Source organism: Sciurus carolinensis, unplaced genomic scaffold (assembly GCF_902686445.1).
Source record: "Sciurus carolinensis unplaced genomic scaffold, mSciCar1.2, whole genome shotgun sequence".
Lineage (NCBI taxonomy): Eukaryota > Metazoa > Chordata > Mammalia > Rodentia > Sciuridae > Sciurus > Sciurus carolinensis.
Genome location: NW_025920163.1, coordinates 326,394 through 346,645, shown reverse-complemented (window position 1 = coordinate 346,645; position 20,252 = coordinate 326,394). Strand labels below are relative to the sequence as shown.

At 37.1% G+C, this 20,252-nt stretch overlaps 1 pseudogene; it reads left to right on the top strand.

Moving 5' to 3' along the window:
- Positions 1 to 1,032: 1,032 nt before the first annotated feature.
- The window catches only part of LOC124974664 (14-3-3 protein theta-like), a 41,805-nt pseudogene continuing 22,585 nt past the window's right edge, over positions 1,033 to 20,252 (top strand).

Sequence of the window (20,252 nt, the reverse complement as noted above, 5' to 3'; positions counted from 1 at the left end):
TACTTGCACTTACTATGTGCTCTTTACTACAATTTTGGAGTTTTGATATATCTTGTTCTATTTTTTTAAAAAATATATTTGTTACCACCCCTCTTAAACTTGAGACCCACTACTCAGTCATAAGGTAAAATTAAGTCAATTCACAGTTTGAAAAATACAACAGTAATCCCCCCAGATTTCCATATTCAAAAGTTATTCTTGGGATTTTAAACAAAAGTATAGCTGTGAACTTCTGTGTCATAAATAATTAGGAATTTATTATTTGTTTCCAGTTTATAATTCTTTAAAAAATTACACAGGAAAAGAGTAAAAAAAATCACTATTAAATGATATCTGTGAGACATAATGTATGTTCCTCTGTCTGAAAACAGGTATTGTAAAATTAGGCAAAAACTTTAAATAAGAACAAGCAAGTAAAATTAATCTTTATCTACTCTTTGTAATGGTCCATATTCAATTCTTTCACCTTTCAAAATATATCCAGAATCTGATCACCATGTTTCAAAATAACTACTACAATGATCTTCTCACTATATTCCCAGCATCCAGTCTGATCTGACTGACAGTGTTCTCAAAAGCAGAAGTGAGAGGGTTCTACATAATCCTTCCCCAGTGACTGCCCTCTCAGCTCCTGACTGCACTCATTACCCATTTTAGCTCCTTGTTCTTTGAACATTTTAAGAACCTGATTCTTTTCTATGCATTTACATTTACTCTCTTTTGTGCTTTGAAACCTCTTTGTCCATGGTTCACAAGCTATTTTAATCTCAAGCTGATAAAAAGTATAACTTTATGAGGAAAGTCTTCTCCAAGAAGACACATACACACACACACACACACACACACACACACACACAAACACACACACACACAGAGTAGATCATTCCATACCATTCCTTTTCCTATTATCTACTTTGTTTCTGAACTTATCACAATCTCATAATTTCAGTCTTCTCTTATTTCAATAAAATTTCCATGAAGACAATGATTTATCTCTTTATCCTTGCTGGTATATTCGTCCAACCTAGATAAATGTTTGATACACAACTGAAGGTTAGTAAATATTTGATGAACAGATTACTTTGTTGAAGAATGGATCCTTAGTCTCCATACTTTGTGTCAACTGAGGTATATAGTATTATATTTCTTAATCACTTTAACTATTTTGCATTTCAAGAACAAGGATGTCAGAAAAGGCTAGCATGTGCCTCATCAGGCACTTGTACAGGCATAGAAACAGTAGAAACATCTAGTGAAGATAACATAGATGCTGAGGAAGAACAACTGAGGGCAATTCCTCTTCCCCTTTCATTGACTGAATGTTTATTCTCCACAGATTCCTCAATTGAAGCTTAAACCCAATGTGATTGAATTTGGTAGTGATACCTTTGGAGGTGATCATGTTCCTGCTCTGGTAAGTAGGAGTAGTCCTGTTAACCATAAGAACACTGTTCTTGTGAACAGAATTAGTGCCTCTATTAAAAAAGTCTAAGAGAAATACCTTCCCCTTCTGTCATGTAAGGACACAGGAAGATAGCCATCTGTGAACTGGAAGATGGCCCTCATCAGACACTAAATCTGTTAGTGCTGTGACCACAGACTTTCCACCTATTCAAGTGGCCAGAAATAAAATTCAATCATTCAACATAATCCAGCTTGTGGCAGTTTATCAGATGCCCATAAGTTTGTAATATTAATAATCCTAATATGCTTTCTATTGTGCTGTGTCTATAGGTTTAGAAGAAGCTTTCTTACTTCCTCATAATTTTTCATCTATTTTCCCTTAAATGGGAAATGCTATGTGAATAAGAATCCATGATGCCAAGGTCAGACGCCATCAGAAGGAGCTAGCTGACCCACCTGACCCCCTAGCCAAGGTAAGATGCCATCAAGGAGCTAGCTGGCCTGCCTGACTCCCACATTGAGGTCAGACACCATCAATGAGCCTGTCCTCCTGCCCCCCTACTTCTGAGGGACACTGCACTTGACTCTGTGCTGACTCAGTGCACCCTTGCTGGGGCTACCCGACTTCTTTGGAGGTTGGTGCAGGCATTTTGAATTATTTCTCAGGGTGTGGCCATCATCATCAGAAGGGTGGCTCCCTTCCAGAGACACCTATAGGAGACTGTAGGCCCTTTTACAGGACACAGGATTCAAGAAGATGAGGTACTGAGAGACTCAGGACTAACTCAGAGCAGTCAGGTGAGTCTTTCCCACTGGGCGAGGCTTCCTGGATGGGTCAGTAGTCCCAGAATGCAGTGAACTTTGTCGAATAGAGTTGCCCAGTGAGACTCTCCCAATGGAGTCATGAATCCAGACAACTGGGAGCATTGTAGAGGAGGACTGCCCAGCAAGAGGCTTCGACACAGAGTGAGGGTACCAGGCATGGGCAGTAGATCCAGTCCCCAGGGAACATTGTAGAGGAGCGCTGCTCAGAGAAAGAGTTCCTTGCAGGGCCAGGACCCCAGATGATGTGGTAGTTCCTGGCCCCAAGGAATGTCACAGAGGAGGACTGCCCATCAAGAGTCTCAGTAACAGGGTGAGGCTCCCTGGCTGAGGAGGAAGGTCAAGACCCCTGAGAATGTCACAGAGGAGGGCTGCCCAGACCAGGTGGTGGCTCTGAACTGAAGGGAACTTCTCAGAGAGTTGCCCAGTGAGACATCCCCACCAGGTGATTTTTCCCCACCAGATGAGGCTTTCCTACCAGAGTAGTAGAACCACAGACACAGGCCCAGACCAGTCATGCACCAGCCCATAGTTTTTTCTCCCTTTTGACTGACCATCAGTCAACAAGTGGAGGTGCCTCTTCCCACCAGCAGGAAATATACCCCACCTTTTCAGGTGCATTATGACTGCATTATCAAGTTCCTCAAAGACTTCAGGCTACTAAAGGTTAGGAGGCAAGTTATTGGAATCTACAGGGATACTATAAGTCAATAGAGTTTCACTACTAGAGGGATAGATACCTGAGCAATATGAGAAAACAAGGAAAGAAAATGTCCCAAACAACCCTAGATGCTACATCAATAAAATCCAATGACAGCAGGGCAGAAGAAATGTCAGCAAGGGAGTTCAGAATGTACATAATTAAAATGATCAGAAGCAAATGAGATGAAAGAGCAAGTGCAGGCTTTAAATGATTGAACCACTCAACAGTTAAAAGAGCAAATACGGGAAGCAAGAGATCATTTCAATAAAGAGTTAGAGATACTGAAAAAAAAAACGATAGAAATCCTTGAAATGAGGGAAACAATAAATCAAATTAAAAACTCCATAGAAAGTATAACCAATAGGATAGAACACCTGAAAGACAGAACCTCAGACATTGAAGACAAAATATTTAATCTTGAAAACAATGTTGACCAAGCTCTCATTAAATGTCAGGTCTCACTGTCTTCCATGTCTCTTAAACCCTCTTCAATATTTTACAGCTTTCTGATTCTCAGGATTGTATTCTGGTAAGCCTCTTCTTCCTTATTTTCTAGGTGAACCAATTCTTTCTTCAGCTAAGTATAATCTGTTAAGTCTTTCACTTAGGTGTATTTGGTATACAGTAGTTTCATTTCTGGAATTTACTTTTTTTCCCCAATGTCTAGGAAGTCATTCTTTATAGTCTCTTCTCTGCTTGTCTTCAATTCTTTTAAACTCAACGGTGATTGTTTTAAATTCATCTGATGTTTACAGCATCTGAGGATTTTGTGGATCTATTTCTGCTCTATATCTTATTCATATTGCCATGTGAACACACTCTTGGTTATTTTCTATTTTTAAAAGCTTACTTTTAAGTCCATAAAGAAAACTGCACAAATTATACTGCTCAAATAATTCTACAGATATATAACATGTAGTCTAATACAATTATACATAATTTTGCTTATTATTATTTTTACTGTGCTTGGCTACTTGTAACAACATACTATTCATTGTCCATAATTCCCTGAGAATGAAAGGTCTTTCTCCATAAATGATTTGCCTTTCCTTCTGCCAGGCCTTGGGAATACCATTAGTCTGAAACTAAGAATGTGATTAATGGATTGAGGGTCAATGGACCACTCAAATCTGGGCAGCAAATCAATGTGAACACTAAAACTGTCCTCACAATTTGAAAGATTTGTTTTTCTTACTTTCATTTCTTCCCCTGCTCCATTCAACCTTCCCTTTGATCCCTGAGGTACAAAAATGGGCAAACAATTTAGTTCTGTTTTGCTGATAACCTAATGATAATCCTTGGGGATCCATCTAACAATGAGATTGTTTTTTCTGACACTGACTTTAGATGAATATTAGGCCATGATTTCTGTCCTCTTTACTCCATAAAAATCTACCAAACCCAGGTCCAAACATGTATAGTCTAGAAACTAACCTTAGGGCAAAACCCATTTCATTCTTTGGTTCCTGCTCTTTCCTAGAATTTTGCCTGACAGCTCCCCATTATCTCTTCAGCTGTTCAAGTCAAAAAAAAAAAATCAGCAGAAAGATTTTTAGTTTAGTTATTCATCAGAAAGGTTTGTCATAATAATCCCAGTCCACCATTACAGAAATTGATTTCCACTTTTTATAACAACTATTTTGTGATAATTCCTGTAACTATCCTAAATGAAATTAAGAGATCACCTGCATAAGTGCAATTTGGAAAACCTACTACTTATTAATACTAATGTGACCAGTAATATGAAATAAATCAATTTAAATTTAAAAATTTAAAATATTTTATATTTTAAAATGTATAAATAATTATTATGATAAACAGCAAAAGGAGTTGCTTGCTTCTATATTATATATAGAGCCACTATGACTATGAGAGCTACAACTTCAGACTGAAGGGAAGAATATTTGAGTCACAAACATTTGTACAGTGTTTGTATACAAATTTTGAATGTTTGAGTGTTTGAGTCACAAATACTGTACAAATGTTTGTGTACAAGCCATCAATTACATAATTTTCTTTTTTAAAAATGTTTTATTTGTTCTTTCTAGTTATACATGACAGTAGAGTATATTCTGACAGACATTCATGGAGTATAACTTCCAATTCTTGTGCTTGTATATGATGTAGAGTTGCACCAGGATATATTTATATATGAACACAGGAAAAAAATGTCTGGTTTATTCTACTATCTTTACCATTCCCATCCTCCCTCCCTTCATTCCCCTCTATCTAATCCAAAGTACATCTGTACTCATCCCCCCTCCCAAATTGTGTGTTAGCATCCACAGAGCAGAGAGAACATTCAGCCTTTGGTTTTGTTCTCAGGTGAATTATTTTTTCCTTTGGGAGGCCTTCTCTTTTTTTCTTTTTAGTTATCCATAGCTGTTTGACATATCATATATACATGGAGTACATGATGTGGAGTTATACTGGTCATGGATTTATATAAGAATGTAGGAAAGTTATGTCCAATTTATTCTACTCATTCCCATTCCCATACCCCCTCCCCTGACTCTGCCCTTTCCAGTCTGGTGAACACCCCCCCCCACTGTGAGTCAGCATCTGTACATCAGAGAGAACAACTGGCCTTTGGTTAATGGGGATTGGTTTATTTCACTTAGCATAAGGTCTACAATTCCATCCATTTACTGGCAAATGTCATAATTCCATCCTTTATGACCAAGTAATATTCCATTGTGTATATGTACCACATTTTCCTTATCTATTCAACTGTTGAAGGGCATCTAGGTTGGTTAAACAATCTACCTATTGTGAATTGAGCTGCTATATACACTGATGTGGCTGCACCACTGTAGTATGCTCATTTAAAATCCTTTCAGTATAAATTGAGGAGTGGGATAACTGGGTCAAATGGTGGTTCCATTCCAAGTTTTCTAAGAAATATTCATACTGCTTTCCAGAGTGGTTATACCAATTTGCAGCTCCCACAAGCAATGTGTAGGGGTACCTTTCCCCCCACATCCTCTAAAGTGATGAAGAACTCTTGATAAAGTTTTCAAAGATAAAAACTTTAATCTTCCTCCAACATACATAATATATGAATTCCTAAAAATTTGTGTGCTCTACAAATGCCTTATACATAAAATAGTTAAATTTCTAAGCTTAGATCATTACAATTATTTTTTTCACCCACATCATTGAAACCCAGAAAAACATGTAGTTATTTGGAATAATTTTTAAATGTACAGACTATACTGAGTATTGTGGGATGACTGACTTCCCTGGATCTTGTTCATTAAATGCTGACAGTGTCCCCTTCTCCAATCCTGGTAACAAACAAAACACCTCAAAAGATTTTGCCCAATGCACACAATAGAAAGTGCACATTTTTTTTCAGCTAATCATTCTTCTCCACCATCCAGTCCCATCTAATCTAGTCAAATTTTACATCGTAGAATTTGCAACTATGATCAGATTGTTATATTAATTTACCAAGAACTATATGTATTTGAAACTCTAATGCTTTTTAAATATGATTTCCACTGTCTATTTCACCATTTTGACTTTCTTCTACCTGCCTACATTACTTCATATCAAGTCCCCATTAGCCCAAAATAGTCTTTTATTTCTGAACTCCTATAGCATTTAGTAATTCTCCATCTTAATCAGATGCTACCATGTACATAACTCATCACCTTAATTAAGAGTGTTATCTTTGGAGTTACGAATGCTCTCAGTGTAGAGCACATGCATAGCATGTATGCAACTGGGGTCTGGCTCCAGCATCACACATACACATGCTCATGCATTTACACACATGCATGCATGTGCTCTCACTCACTCACTCACTCTCTCTCTCTCTCATACACACACACCACAGTTATCTTTTAGAAACCCTTTTCCACTCTTCAAATGAAATCAAGCTCAATTACAGTATATTAACTTATGAAGTAGAAGTGTTTTTTTTTTTTTTTTTTGAAGCAGAAACTGCCTCACAAACTAAGCCTGGCCCATGAACTGCTTCTTCAGCACTGCCCAGCCCTCAGACAATCTTTGAAGTAATCTTATGGTATGTGATTTTTCAGTCCTAATGGGGAAGAAAATCCCTTAACTTTATAGGACTTAAGAACTTAGTGCTGCATAAGTCAATGTAATTCTGAAAACAAACTGAAAAACTGGTTAAAGACAGAAGTTTTAGAAAAGGGGTCTGACTCCAGCATCACACATATACACATGCTCGTGCATGTACACATGCATGCATGCATGCATGCACTCTCACTCTCTCTCTCTCTCTCACACACACACACACACACACACCACAGTTATCTTTTAGAAGGAAATTGCCATACTCTACTTGACTGGTAAGTATTTTGACTAAGAGTACTGAAAAGGCATTCAATCACTTAAGTAGCAGTAACTCCAATGTTAAGCAATGATAAATTAAATATGAATCCCACATGATTCTCAACTTTAATGGGGAAGAGAAAGTGGGTGTTGTATATCCATAGTTTCAGCTACTCAGAAGACTGAGGCAGACCTGCTCAACTCCAGGAGTCCTAGACCAGTCAGGGCAACAAAGATTCTTTTCTCAAAAATAAATAAATACATAAATAAATAAATAAGTATGGAGCTGTACTGATCAAGGTGATAACTAGCTACATGTGACCATTTAATTAAATTTTTTAAATAATTGAGTTCTCAGTTCTAATGTGCAAATTCTGAGTGTAAAATAATCACATACATATATGGCTGGTGTCTATCCCCCTGGATGACAAAGAACATTTCCATCATCACTGAAAGTATGACTGAACAGTACCAGTCAAGAGGAAACAGACAACAACAACAACAACAAAACTACAATACAATGGTGAGTAAAATGATATAGGTAAATTCTAGGATGCTATAAAAGGAGAGGACAAATTAGGCCTTAGGAGTTATGAAGGCCTTCTACAATAAATGGTAGGTGAGTTAAGTCTGAAAGGTTTGGAGGACTAGGATGGGGAAAAAATCTGTATTTCAGGCAGTAGAAAAAGTATGGACTAAGACAAATTAAAATTAAGAGTAAAAAAAGTAACAATAAAAGTAACAATAGCAATAATGTCACTATATAGAATAAAAAAAGTCAGATGCAATGATTTCTTTGTTTTTTCTATATAGACAAAACAAATACCTAATAGAGAGAATGAAGGAAAATTTTAAAAAGAAAAATCAGATCAGTTATCAGATCTCTCAGAATTTAGCTTAAATTCATGGCAGGATAATGGCAGATGCTTCAAGGAGAAGTAATAATTTATGTTCTATTTCCCAGTGATACTATGTTTGAGTCAAAATGAGAATGACTCATACCAAGTGTTAAACTGCCTTGACAAGTAACAACATTTAACTCTGATCTGAGGACCTACACCAAAAAGTCAGGAGATCCACAATGCTGTACAGACATTACATAACTTAATGTTGCTTATCGATTTTACCACTCATCACTACTCAATTCACTCTCATGCTGCTAAAAAAAACTCTAACACACTCATTTCTCACCTTGAAATACCATATCTCCAAATTATTACCCCAGGCTGATAACCTTACTTCCTTAAGGGAAAAAGGCTAAAGCAACTGCAAGAGACCACATCAGACTCCAACCATCATTATCTACTGACCTAGCACAACTTGTTAGCACATACTTTGCCTTATTTCCTGTGATCATGGAGTATTCTATTGAAAGTCAATAGGACTGAAATCCTTCTTTGTGCACTAAATCCTTTCCTCTCTTGCCTTTTCAGAGACACTGCTTCAGCAATTACTTCATCTTGAAATCATTGCTGTTTTACTATCTAATGGTTCATTTATGGTACATTATGCCCTTACTTTTTCATCATCAAAAAAATTTCTTGACCCTACTTCCCTGTTTTATTCCATTTTGTGTTCCTATAAGAAATACCCAATGCTGGATAATTAATAAAAAAGTTACTCAACTCAGAATTCTGGTGGGTAGGGAAAATTTAAACATCATGAGTATGGGTGAGGGAAGCTAGTTGTATCACAACATGGCAGAGAAGCAGAAAGGGAACTGTCAGCATGCAGAAGGGGGTCAAGGCAATAAGGGGTAGCCTTGCTGTTCTTGAGATAGCATTAACACATATTGTACAGTGAAGTCCCATATCTCTTTTTATTTTGTTTGATCCTGCTGCTGGGGACTGAACCCAGGACTAGATAAGCATGCTACTATTGAGCTACATACCCAGCACAAGGTCCAACTCTTAAAGGTTCTATCACCTCAATACCATCACACTGGGGATCAAGTACATAAACTTTTCGGGGACAAACCACATCCAAACCATACAGCACTACCTTCATTTCCCCTTCTTTCTTAAAATCACTCCAATCTAAAAACAAACAAATAAACAAACAAAAACTCCCTTAGCTTTATTCTTGTGTAGACCACAGGAATAATGTCACTTTGTTAACTCCATGATATATTCTCAACTTTTTATCTTTTTTTTTTCAACTTTTTATCTTAATCAAACTCTCAGCAGAATTTTACACTTGACCACTCCCTATTAATAAACTTTCTTCATCTGATTTCCTACCGCACCGGCTGCTCCTTCTCAGGTTCTTGACTCTTTTCTTTGGATATCTTCTTTGGATATATTCTTTCTTTTTCAGGTTCTTTGGATATCTTCTTTTTCCTTTCTATACTCATCCCCTTGATGGGCAAACATCAGTCTCATAACTTTAAATACCATCTAAATTCCCTAATTTAGGATAGGTTGACTGCTATAACACCCCAAAATGATAAGAACTCAAACACTATGTAGTGTATTTCTTTCTTAGTTATCTAACAGTACTAGGTGACTGAACAGGTTAGCAGGGTGATCCTTTTCCTGATAGTCTGGAAACTACACTGTGGACAACTTATTATTTGTAACACATAACTGTCAACATATTTTGGTATTCTGGTAATCATCCCCATTACAGCCAGTCAGGGGAAAACAGGATGGAGGGTATTTGTATGGACAGACATAGAAATGGTACATATCACTTGTGTTCACATTTCACTAGCTAGAATTCAATCATATGACAACTAACTGTAAGTGTGATGGGCTGACAGATCTGACTCCATGAGAATGTTATAGGCCGGACTCTAAGGGAAATGACTAAACAGACTCCATTTTGCTCTGAGACTCCATGTTATGTAGGAAATAAGCTTCTCCCATGGGAACACTTCACCTCTGTGCCCATCATCAGTTACTTGGTGTGACATGTTTAATAATATACAATGGCAACTCCCATGTAGTAAAGAATTGCTCTCTTTTGATTCCTATTGCTCCTAAACAGTGTACCATGTGAACAATGATTGTGTGGATGTTAGTAACCATTCTTTAGTTTGTACCTAGGTAAGGGTCATTTTGACCCACTTCCCCCTCTATTTTTGCTCTCATGATGTTAAAGTAGCAACAGACACTTATGATTAATGTAATTTTTGGTATAAGAACCCCTACAACCCTGTGGTCAGGGCTGTTCTTCCAATAGCCATTTTTTGGGCATTGTGTGAGACAGTCAACTGGCCGGCTTAATAAAGACTCTCAAATTTGGACTTCTCAGTGGTGATCAGTCTGTTCTTAAGTTGCGACCCATAACATAATCAAGGGAGAAATGCTGTCTAGCTGTATACCAAGAATAAAATGAGACATGGGTATGGTAAACTCTGTCGCATGTCCCCAATCCAAAACTCAAGAGTCACATATTCAACTACTTACTCAACAACTTAGAGAGCTCCAAACAGCTTATTTATTTACTTTTTGGGTGGTGGCGGTATTGGGGATTGAACTCAGAGCATCCTATCTTTTTTTGAGGGGGGGCAGGGTCTTACTAAGTTGCAGGAATTGGCCTTGAACTTGTGATCCTAGCCTCCTGAGTTGATCTTAGCTTCCTAAGATACTGGGATTACAGTCATGTGCCACCACACCCAGCTCCCAAACTGAATTCTCCATCTGTCTTTTTCTTCACCCTTGATACTTTTTTTTCTTGCATATCTCAAGTTCAATCTATCAACAAATCCCACTGAACCTACTCTGAAAACATTCCAAATGTGGCCAGTTGATGCTTCTACTGCATCACTCTGGGCTAACCCTAGTCCCCCAGTTTCTATCCTGCAACATTACATTCTATTCTCAACACCACAACCACAGTACTCCTGTTAAAATGTAATGAGATCACATCACTCAATTCTGGTTGCTAACCCTTGAGCAGTTTCCCTTTCTTTTTAAATTTTTTTTGTGTGGTACTGGGGATTGAACCAGTACTCTAATTTGAGCTGCATACTCAGCTTTTTTTTTTTTTTTTTGAGACAGGGTCTACCTAAGTTGCCCAGGTTGGCCTAGAATTTTTAATCCTTCTACCTAGGCCTCCTGAACTGCTAGGATTATGGGCACACACCAACTAGCTACCCTTTAACACAAAAGTCAGCCTCTACAATAACCCTTGGCTATTCCCCCATCCCTCCGGAAATTCATCTCCTACTACTCACCTTTCAGTATTTGACTTACTCTAGTAACCTTGGTCTCCTTGTGTCTTAAATTAGGAAGGCACATTTCTGTCAAAAGAACCTGTGAACATTTTCCTGATCTTCTGAAAATTTTTGTCAAATCCCACCTTCTCAATTAAGGTCTACCTTGATTTCCCTGTTATAAATGGCAACCTACATCCCCCAACTCCAAATTGCTTTACTTTCATTTTTTCATAGTACTTATTACCTTCAAACATATTGCATAAATTCTTTTTTGTGTCTATGGTTTGTATTCCCTGTGGTCCTGTAACACACAGCTGCACCAGAATGTGGCTAGATAAGGGCAGAGACTTTGGGTTTCAAACATACTTCCAAATACTCTGAGAACTAACTGGGATATATCAGGTACTCAGATATTTACTGAATTCATGAATATGTGTCCTATGAAATGATTCAATGTAAAAGTCACCAATGTAGTTTTGGAAGACTGCACAAATAAATAGTGACCACAGTTATGAAAATGCCAAAACACAAATCATAATGTTTATTATCCCCCCAAAAAGCCCTAACATACAATTTATCTACTATCATACTAAAAGGTTTTACCTCTTTCCCGTGGATTGCTTACCCAATATATCAATATGTTGCCCTTTTGTGTTTAATTCAAAAGCAGTTTAAAGATAACATTAGTGGAATGTAGTCAACATTCAAACAGCTCTAACAGGTCAGTCATAAGGACTGCTAAAAACTCTTAACTACTAGGCACCTGTGCTAAGTATGTCACTGGACTTTAAAAAAAGTAAAAAATATTTCTGAAGGAAAATCTGAAATATGTTTACCTCCTGTTTTGAACATCAGAAAAATAGTTAAGAGTACTTTAATTTTGTGAAGGTTTTTACTATTTATCACCTCACCTTTTTCTCATACCACTTTTTTTTTCTGTGGTGCTGGGGATTGAACCAAGGGCCTTGTGCTTACTGGGTAAGTACTCTACCGACTGAGCTATCTCCCCAACCCCTCTCATACCACTCTTAAGATCCACTTAACACATTTGGGTTACCAAGATCAGTGTGTAACTTAAAGGAGCTGGGGAATCAAGAGATGCCAGTGAAAGGCAAGTACTGACTTGAATCATACACACTGAAACTTACTTGAGGTTGTGTAAGTTTCTGTTAATAGGAGAAGGCATGTGTAATAACACTGGAATGGATAGTCAATGTTAGAGGCAGACATGTACAACCTAAGAGGAAATGAACTCTTTCAATGGCTCTAAAATAGGAATGTAAGGACTATGCTGAATTTTATTTTGTCCCCTATCTGAAGTTCTCTGGAAGTACAGTATTAGATGTATTAAAAAATAATAAGACTTGAGGTACAGCTCAATGATAAAGTACATGCTTGGAGTGTACAAAGCCCAGGGCTCAATCCCTAGCACCAAAAACAAAACCCAATTTTGAGTTATTTAGGAGTATTTAACAATAGTATTTCATATTTTTACAATTTAAAAAAGGTACAAAGGCAGTAATTGCTTGGTATTCATAAAAAATACAGAATATTCTTAATAATGGTTATTAGATTCCCTCCATACATTACCAGAAACTAGGCTAAAAAGAACTCTTTAAAAATAATTACATCTACTTAAAACTGTTGTATTAGAAATTGTTTGAATCCCTCCTCTAAGCAACAGAGAGATTTCTTAGAGAATATAAACCATAAAACAGGAAAAGGAGTAAGTCAGTTATTATGTAAAGAAAAGTATAAGTTCTAATAACTTTACAATGTTACTGCTGATACTCGCAACCCCCTTTAATATTAAAAATACATCTATAAGTCCAACCAAAAACTTATTTTGCAAAATAATTACTTCAAGGCAGGAAATATTAGGTCAATGGAGGAATAATCCCAGTCAGTATGCTAAACTGCTTAAAATACTCAAAGTGACTAATTTTAAGCATCAAAATTTTATTTTAATTAAGTTATTTTAAAAATAGAGAGCAAAAAATGTCTGATATTAATTTAAAAGTTTTATATATGTAATACAATAAAATAAAACCAAAATGAGTATTTCTCAATTTAAACACCAAATATTTTTTACAATGAGATGGGTATCTTGTTTTTCTTTTAACACACTAACTTAACAACAGTTGAAAACCACCTGTCAAAATGTTTCACCCTCCCTGGAAGTACTGTTTCAAAATTCTGCAAGGTGGCAAAAAAAAAAAAAAATTAGAACACTTCTTACAACATGAAGAAAGACCTAGATAATTTCTATCTCTTCAATCATCACACAATCCTGTTCAATTCAGTTATTCCAGGTTGAGGCTTCACGTACATGTATTTCCTGATTCTTTGTATTTTAATTCTTAAGTGAAAATCATGACTAGAAGTACCCTTTAGTATGGCTCTAAGGCTAAGCAGTAAAAAGCTATCGCCAGTATAATCTAACAAGGCAAAGGGCCTACAGTCCACTGAAAAAAGTTATAAATATGAACCAACACCTCCTTACCTCCTTATACATATTCTTGGCAAAACCATAACAAGTGTAATGATGACTAAAGTTAAGAAGAGTGTTAATTCTGAAATATCACAGACTATGATACAGGTTTAAAACAGATGGAACACTTACAATGGAAAATAACATATCTGCTACTGTGATCTTCTATTCTCCAAAGCCGAATTGACATTTTCAATGAATTTCTTTGGTAAATAAACATCTTAATAAATACTCTTACTCACTTTCCCCCTACACGTCTTCTTTTTTTCTTCCTGTAGCACTGGATATTGAACCCAGGGTCTCACATATATAGGAAAGCACTCCAGCACTGAATGATACATCCATCTTTAACATGTATCTTAATAGTATTTTTACAATATGGTTAAAAAAAAGAAAAAGGAAATGGTTGACACTTTATGCAACCCATTAGAATATCTCATCTATTTCTTATAAGGAAATTAATTTTTGTAGAAACTATTTTTTAACCTGCAACTTTAAAAAATAGAGACTTACCAACAAATAATTCAGGACAGAGATATATTAACTTTATACTGCAGTGAATCTTAAGTTTTTTGGGAACTTAAGAAGATACCTTTGGGAATCTAAGGAAAATTACGGATCTTCTTTCCAGTGTTCAGTAAAACATGAAATTTAAAAATCAAATTTCAAAACTCTTAAAATTCTCTCAATGGGATTTACCTTATTTGAAGACTTGACTGTAAAGCTATAGCAATCAAGATAGTGTGGTATCAGTCTAAGAACAGACCAAGATCAGTAAAACTATGTAGAAACCAAAGTAAACAAACATAAGCAATTGATTTCAACAAAGGACAAATTTGTTATTTATTAACAAATAAAATTAATTACATAGAAATAGGTGAGTCTTTTTAAAAAATGATAAAAACCTGGACATCTTTATATGAAAGAATGAATGAACCTCAACCACTATCTTATAATTTGCAGCTACCTCTGGATATCTATAGGGCATTGGTTCCAGAACCCCAGGGATACCAAAATTGTAGGATGCTCAAGTCCCTTACACATAATGTTGTGGTAAATATGCACATAACCTTTGCATATCCTCCAACTCCTACTCCTATAAACTTTAAATCATCTGTAGATTACTTATAATACTTAATACAACATAAATGTTACAGAAATAGTTGTTATACAATATTGCTTATAGGACAATGACAAGAAAAAAGTCTGTACTAATTCAGTATAGACCCAATTTATTTTTTTAAATTTTTTAGTTGTAGGTGGACACAATACCTTTACTTTTATGTAGTGCTGAAGATCAAACCCAGGGTCTCACACATGCGAGGAGAACTCACTACCACTGAGTCACAACCTCAGCCCGACTCAACTCATTTAAAAAAATTTTCTCCCCAGTACTGGGTATTGAAACCAGGGCCTCACACATGCTAGGCAAGAGCTCTACCACTGAGCTACACCCCCAGCCCTTTTTGAATATTTCTGACCTATGTTCACAAATGCAACAGACAAACTACCTAAAAAAATTAACTCTAAATGGATCATAATAATAATAAAAATTAAAACTATAAAAATCCTATGAGAAAATTTTGTGAATCATGAACCATAAAAGAAAGAATTCATAAATTGGATTTTATCAGAAAATAAAACTATGGGGGGATTTCAAGATGGCAGACTAGAGGGTGGCTGCATTTCATGTTGCTCCAGGATGCAGGATTCAAAAGAGGAGATAGTCAGAGACTTGGGACCAACTCAAAGCCGCCGGGTGAGTCTCTCCCATTGGGGAGGCATCCCGGATGGGGCGGTAGTCCTGGAACGCAGGGAACTTTCTGAGGTAGAGTTGCCCGGCAAGATGCCCCTCCCCCCACTGAAGCACTAAACATGGACAACTGGGAACATCGTAGAGGTGGCTGCTCAGCACAGCGCTTGGACTTGGAGCAACCACTGGGGCTCTGGGCGACTGCCTGAGGAGGAGCGGCATGGTGAGCTCTTTGGACTCAGAGCAACCACTTCTGAACACCGGGGGGCTGCCCGGAGGAAGAGGAGAAACATGGTGGGTCACTTGGTCTAGGAGTGACTGCATCAGAGCTCTGGGTGGCTGCTCAGAGGAGGAGGCAAGTGGTGAGTTGTTTGGACTCAAAGCAATTGCTCCTGAACACCTGTGGACTGCCCGGAGGAGGAGCACAGTGGGTCACTTGGTCTTGCAGCAACCACTCCTGAACACCCGGGGGGCTATACCGAGGAGGAGGAGGAACAGGGCGGGTCACTTGGACTCGGAGTGACTGCCTAGGGCTATGGGCAGTTGGTGGGAGGAGGAGATGCGAAGTGAGTTGCTTGGACTCCTAGTGACTGCACTGGAACACCGGGCAGAAGTCCGGAGGAAGAGGTGTGTGGCAGGTCTCTGGGACTCAGAGCAACTGTACAGGGCTCCAGGTGGAGGCTCAGAGCGGGGCCTGCATAGTCAGGTGATTAGGTGCAGAGTAGGGTCCCAGGACCTAGGAGGCTTCTTGGAGGAAGAGCCGCACAGGGACATGCTTAGGGGCGGAGTGAAGGTTCCAGGACTGCGGGCAGATTCTCTGAGGAGAGGCAGCCTAAGGACACTCATCTGCGAAGGTTGAGGCTCCCAGGCCCAGGAGGTAGGTCCGGGCCCCTTGGCACATTGCAGAGGAATCTACAGCCCAGGCGATAGCTGTAGATTGAGGGGAACCTCTAGGAAAGGAACTGACAAGCGAGACCTCCTCACCAGGTGAGTTTTCCCTGCTGGGTGAGGTTTTCCAACAAGGATGGTAACACCAGAGACACAGGCAAAAACAGGCCTTGCCTCAGCCCACATCCTAGTTCCCCTTTGGATGACCATTAGTCAACAAGTGGAGGCATCTCTGCCCACCATCAGGGAATATACCCCACCTGAGGGTCACCACCCCTAGAAAGGCAGCTTCCTTGTGGAGCACCACATTATCAACTTCCTCCAAGACTTCAGGCTACTGAAGGATAAGAGAGAATATATTACCAATTTTCAGGGACATTATAAGTCAATAGAGAAAATCTGCAACATCTTAATGATCCACTGATTCCTGAACAATATGAGAAAACAAGGGAAGAAAATGCTCCAAACAAATCTAGATGTTATATCAATAAAATCCAATGACAGCATGGCAGAAGAAATCACAGAAAGGGAGTTCCGAATGTACATAATTAAAATGATCAGAGAAGCAAAGGATGAGATGAGAGAGCAAATGCAGGGATTGAATGATCGCACCAATCAACAGTTAAAAGAGCTAACACAGGAAGCAAAAGATCATTTCAATAAAGAGTTAGAGATTTTGAAAAAAAAAACCAAACAGAAATCCTTGAAATGAAGGAAAAAATAAACCAAATTAAGAACTCCATAGGAAGCATAACCAATAGGATAGAACACATGGAATACAGAACCTCAGATATTGAAGACAAAATATTTAACCTTGAAAACAAAGTTGAAAAAACAGAGAAGATGGTAAGAAATCATGAACAGAATCTCCAAGAACTATGAGATATCATGAAAAGGCCAAATTTGAGAATTATTGGGATTGAGGAAGGCTTAGAGAAACAAACCAAAGGAATGAACAATCTATTCAATAAAATAAAATCAGAAAATTTCCCAAATCTGAAGAATGAAATGGAAAATCAAGTTCAAGAGGCTTATAGGACTCCACATACACAAAATTACAACAGACCCACACCAAGGCACATTATAATGAAAATACCTAATACAAAATAAAGACAATTTTAAAGGCTGTGAGAGAAAAGAACCAAATTACATTCAGGGGATATCAATACAGATATCAGCAGATTTTTCAATCCAGACCCTAAAAGGTAGAAGGGCATGGAACAACATTTTTCAAGCCCTGAAAGAAAATGGATGCCAACCAAGAATCTTATACCCAGCAAACTTACCTTCAAATTTGACGATAAAATAAAATCCTTCCATGATACACAAAAGCTAAAAGAATTTACAAAAAGAAAGCCAGCATTACAGAACATTCTCAGAAAAATATTCCATGAGGAAGAGATAAAAAACAAAGAAGAAAATCAGCAAAGGGAGGAATTATTCTAAAGGAACTGTCAAATAAAGGAAGAATCAAGTTGTGTCAAAAAAATAAATAAATAAATAAAATTTTAAAAAATGAACCAAATGACCAGAATACAAATCATATCTCAAAAATAATCATGAATGTTAATGGCCTGAATTCATCAATCAAAAGACACAGACTGGCAGATTGGATTAAAAAGAAAGATCCAACTATATGTTGCCTGCAAGAGACTCACCTCATAGAAAGAGATACCCATAGACTAAAGGTGAAAGGATGGGGAAAAACATACCATGCACATGGACTCAGCAAAAAAACTGGAGAATCCATCCTCATTTCAGACAATGTGGACTTCAAGCCAAAGTTAGTCAGAAGGGATAAAGAAGGACATTTCATACTGCTTAAGGGAAGCATAAATCAGCAAGATATAACAATCATAAACATCTATATCCCAAACAGTGGCTCATCCATGTATGTAAAACAAATCCTTCTCAATTTCAGAAACCAAATAGAGCATAACACAATAATACTAGGTGATTTTAACATGCCTCTCTCACCACTGGACAGATCTTCCAAACAAAAATTGAACAAAGAAACCATAGATCTCAATAACACAATCAATAATTTAGACTTAACAGACATTTATAGAATATACCATCCAACCAAGAGCGAAAATACTTTCTTCTCAGCAGCACATGGATCCTTCTCTAAAATAGACCATATATTATGCCACAAAGTTAATGTTAGCAAATACAAGAAGATAGAGACACTACCTGGTATTCTATCAGATCATAATGGACTGAAGTTAGAAATAAAAGAAAGAGTAAAAAACAGAAACTACTCCAAAACCTGGAGATTAAAGAATATGCTATTATATGATGAATGGATAACAGAAGATATTAGGAAGAAAATTAAAAAAATTCTTAGAGGTACATGAGAAAAAAGAAACATCATATCAAAATCTCTGGGACACTATGAAATCAGTACTTAGAGGTAAATTTATTTCATGGAGCACATTTAATAAAAGAAGTAAGACTCAACAAATAAATGACCTAACACTACAGCTCAAAGCCCTAGAAAAAGAAGAACAGACCAACACCAAAAGTAGTAGAAGACAGGAAATAGTTAAACTCAGAACTAAAATCAAAGAAATTGGAACAAAAGAAACAATATAAAAATTGACAAAATAAATAGTTGGTTCTTCGAAAAAATAAACAAAATTGATCAAACTTTAGCCACACTAACAAAGAGATGAGAGAAAACCAAAATCACTAAAGTTCAGAATGAACAAGGAAATATCACAACAGACATGATTGAAATACAAAACATAATTAGAAGCTGTTTTGAAAATTTATACTCCAACAAAATAGAAAATTTCGAAGACATCAACAGGTTTCTAGAGACATATGAATTGCCTAAACTGAACGAGGCGGACATACACAATTTAAATAGACCAATTTAAAGTAATGAAATAGAAGAAGACATCAAAAGCCTACCAAAAAAGAAAAGTCCAGGACCAGATGGGTTCTCAGCCGAGTTCTACAAAACCTTTAAAGAAAAGCTCATCCCAATACTTCTCAAAGTATTCCATAAAATAGAAGAGGAGGGAACCCTCCCAAACTCATTCTATGAAGCCAATATTACCCTGATATCTAAACCAGACAGAGACACATCGAGGAAAGAAAATTTCAGACTAATATACTTAATGAATATCGACGCAAAAATTCTAAACAAAATTTTAGCAAATTGCATACAAAAACATATTAAAAAGATAGTGCACCATGATCAAGTGGGTTTCATCCCAGGGATGTAAGATTCGTTCAACATCAGGAAATCAATAAATGTAATTCACCATATCAATAGACTTAAAGTCAAGAAACACATGATTATTTCAATAGATGCAGAAAAAGCATTTGATAAAATACGGCACCCCTTCATGCTCAAAACACTAGAAAAAATAGGGATAGTGGGAACATTCCTTCACATTGTAAAGGCCATCTATGCTAAGCCCATGGCTAATAACATTCTAAATGGTAAAAAATCTGAAAGCATTCCCCCTAAAAACCGGAACAAGGCAGGGATGCCCTTTTTCACCACTTCTATTCATTATCGTCCTTGAAACTCTAGCCAGAGCAATTAGACAAATCAAAGAAATTAAAGGGATATGAATAGGAAAAGAAGAACTCAAACTATCCCTATTTGCTGATGATATGAGTATATACTTAGAGGAACCAGGAAATTCCACCAGAAGACTTTTAGAACTCATAAGTGAATTCATTAAAGTAGCGGGATATAAGATCAATG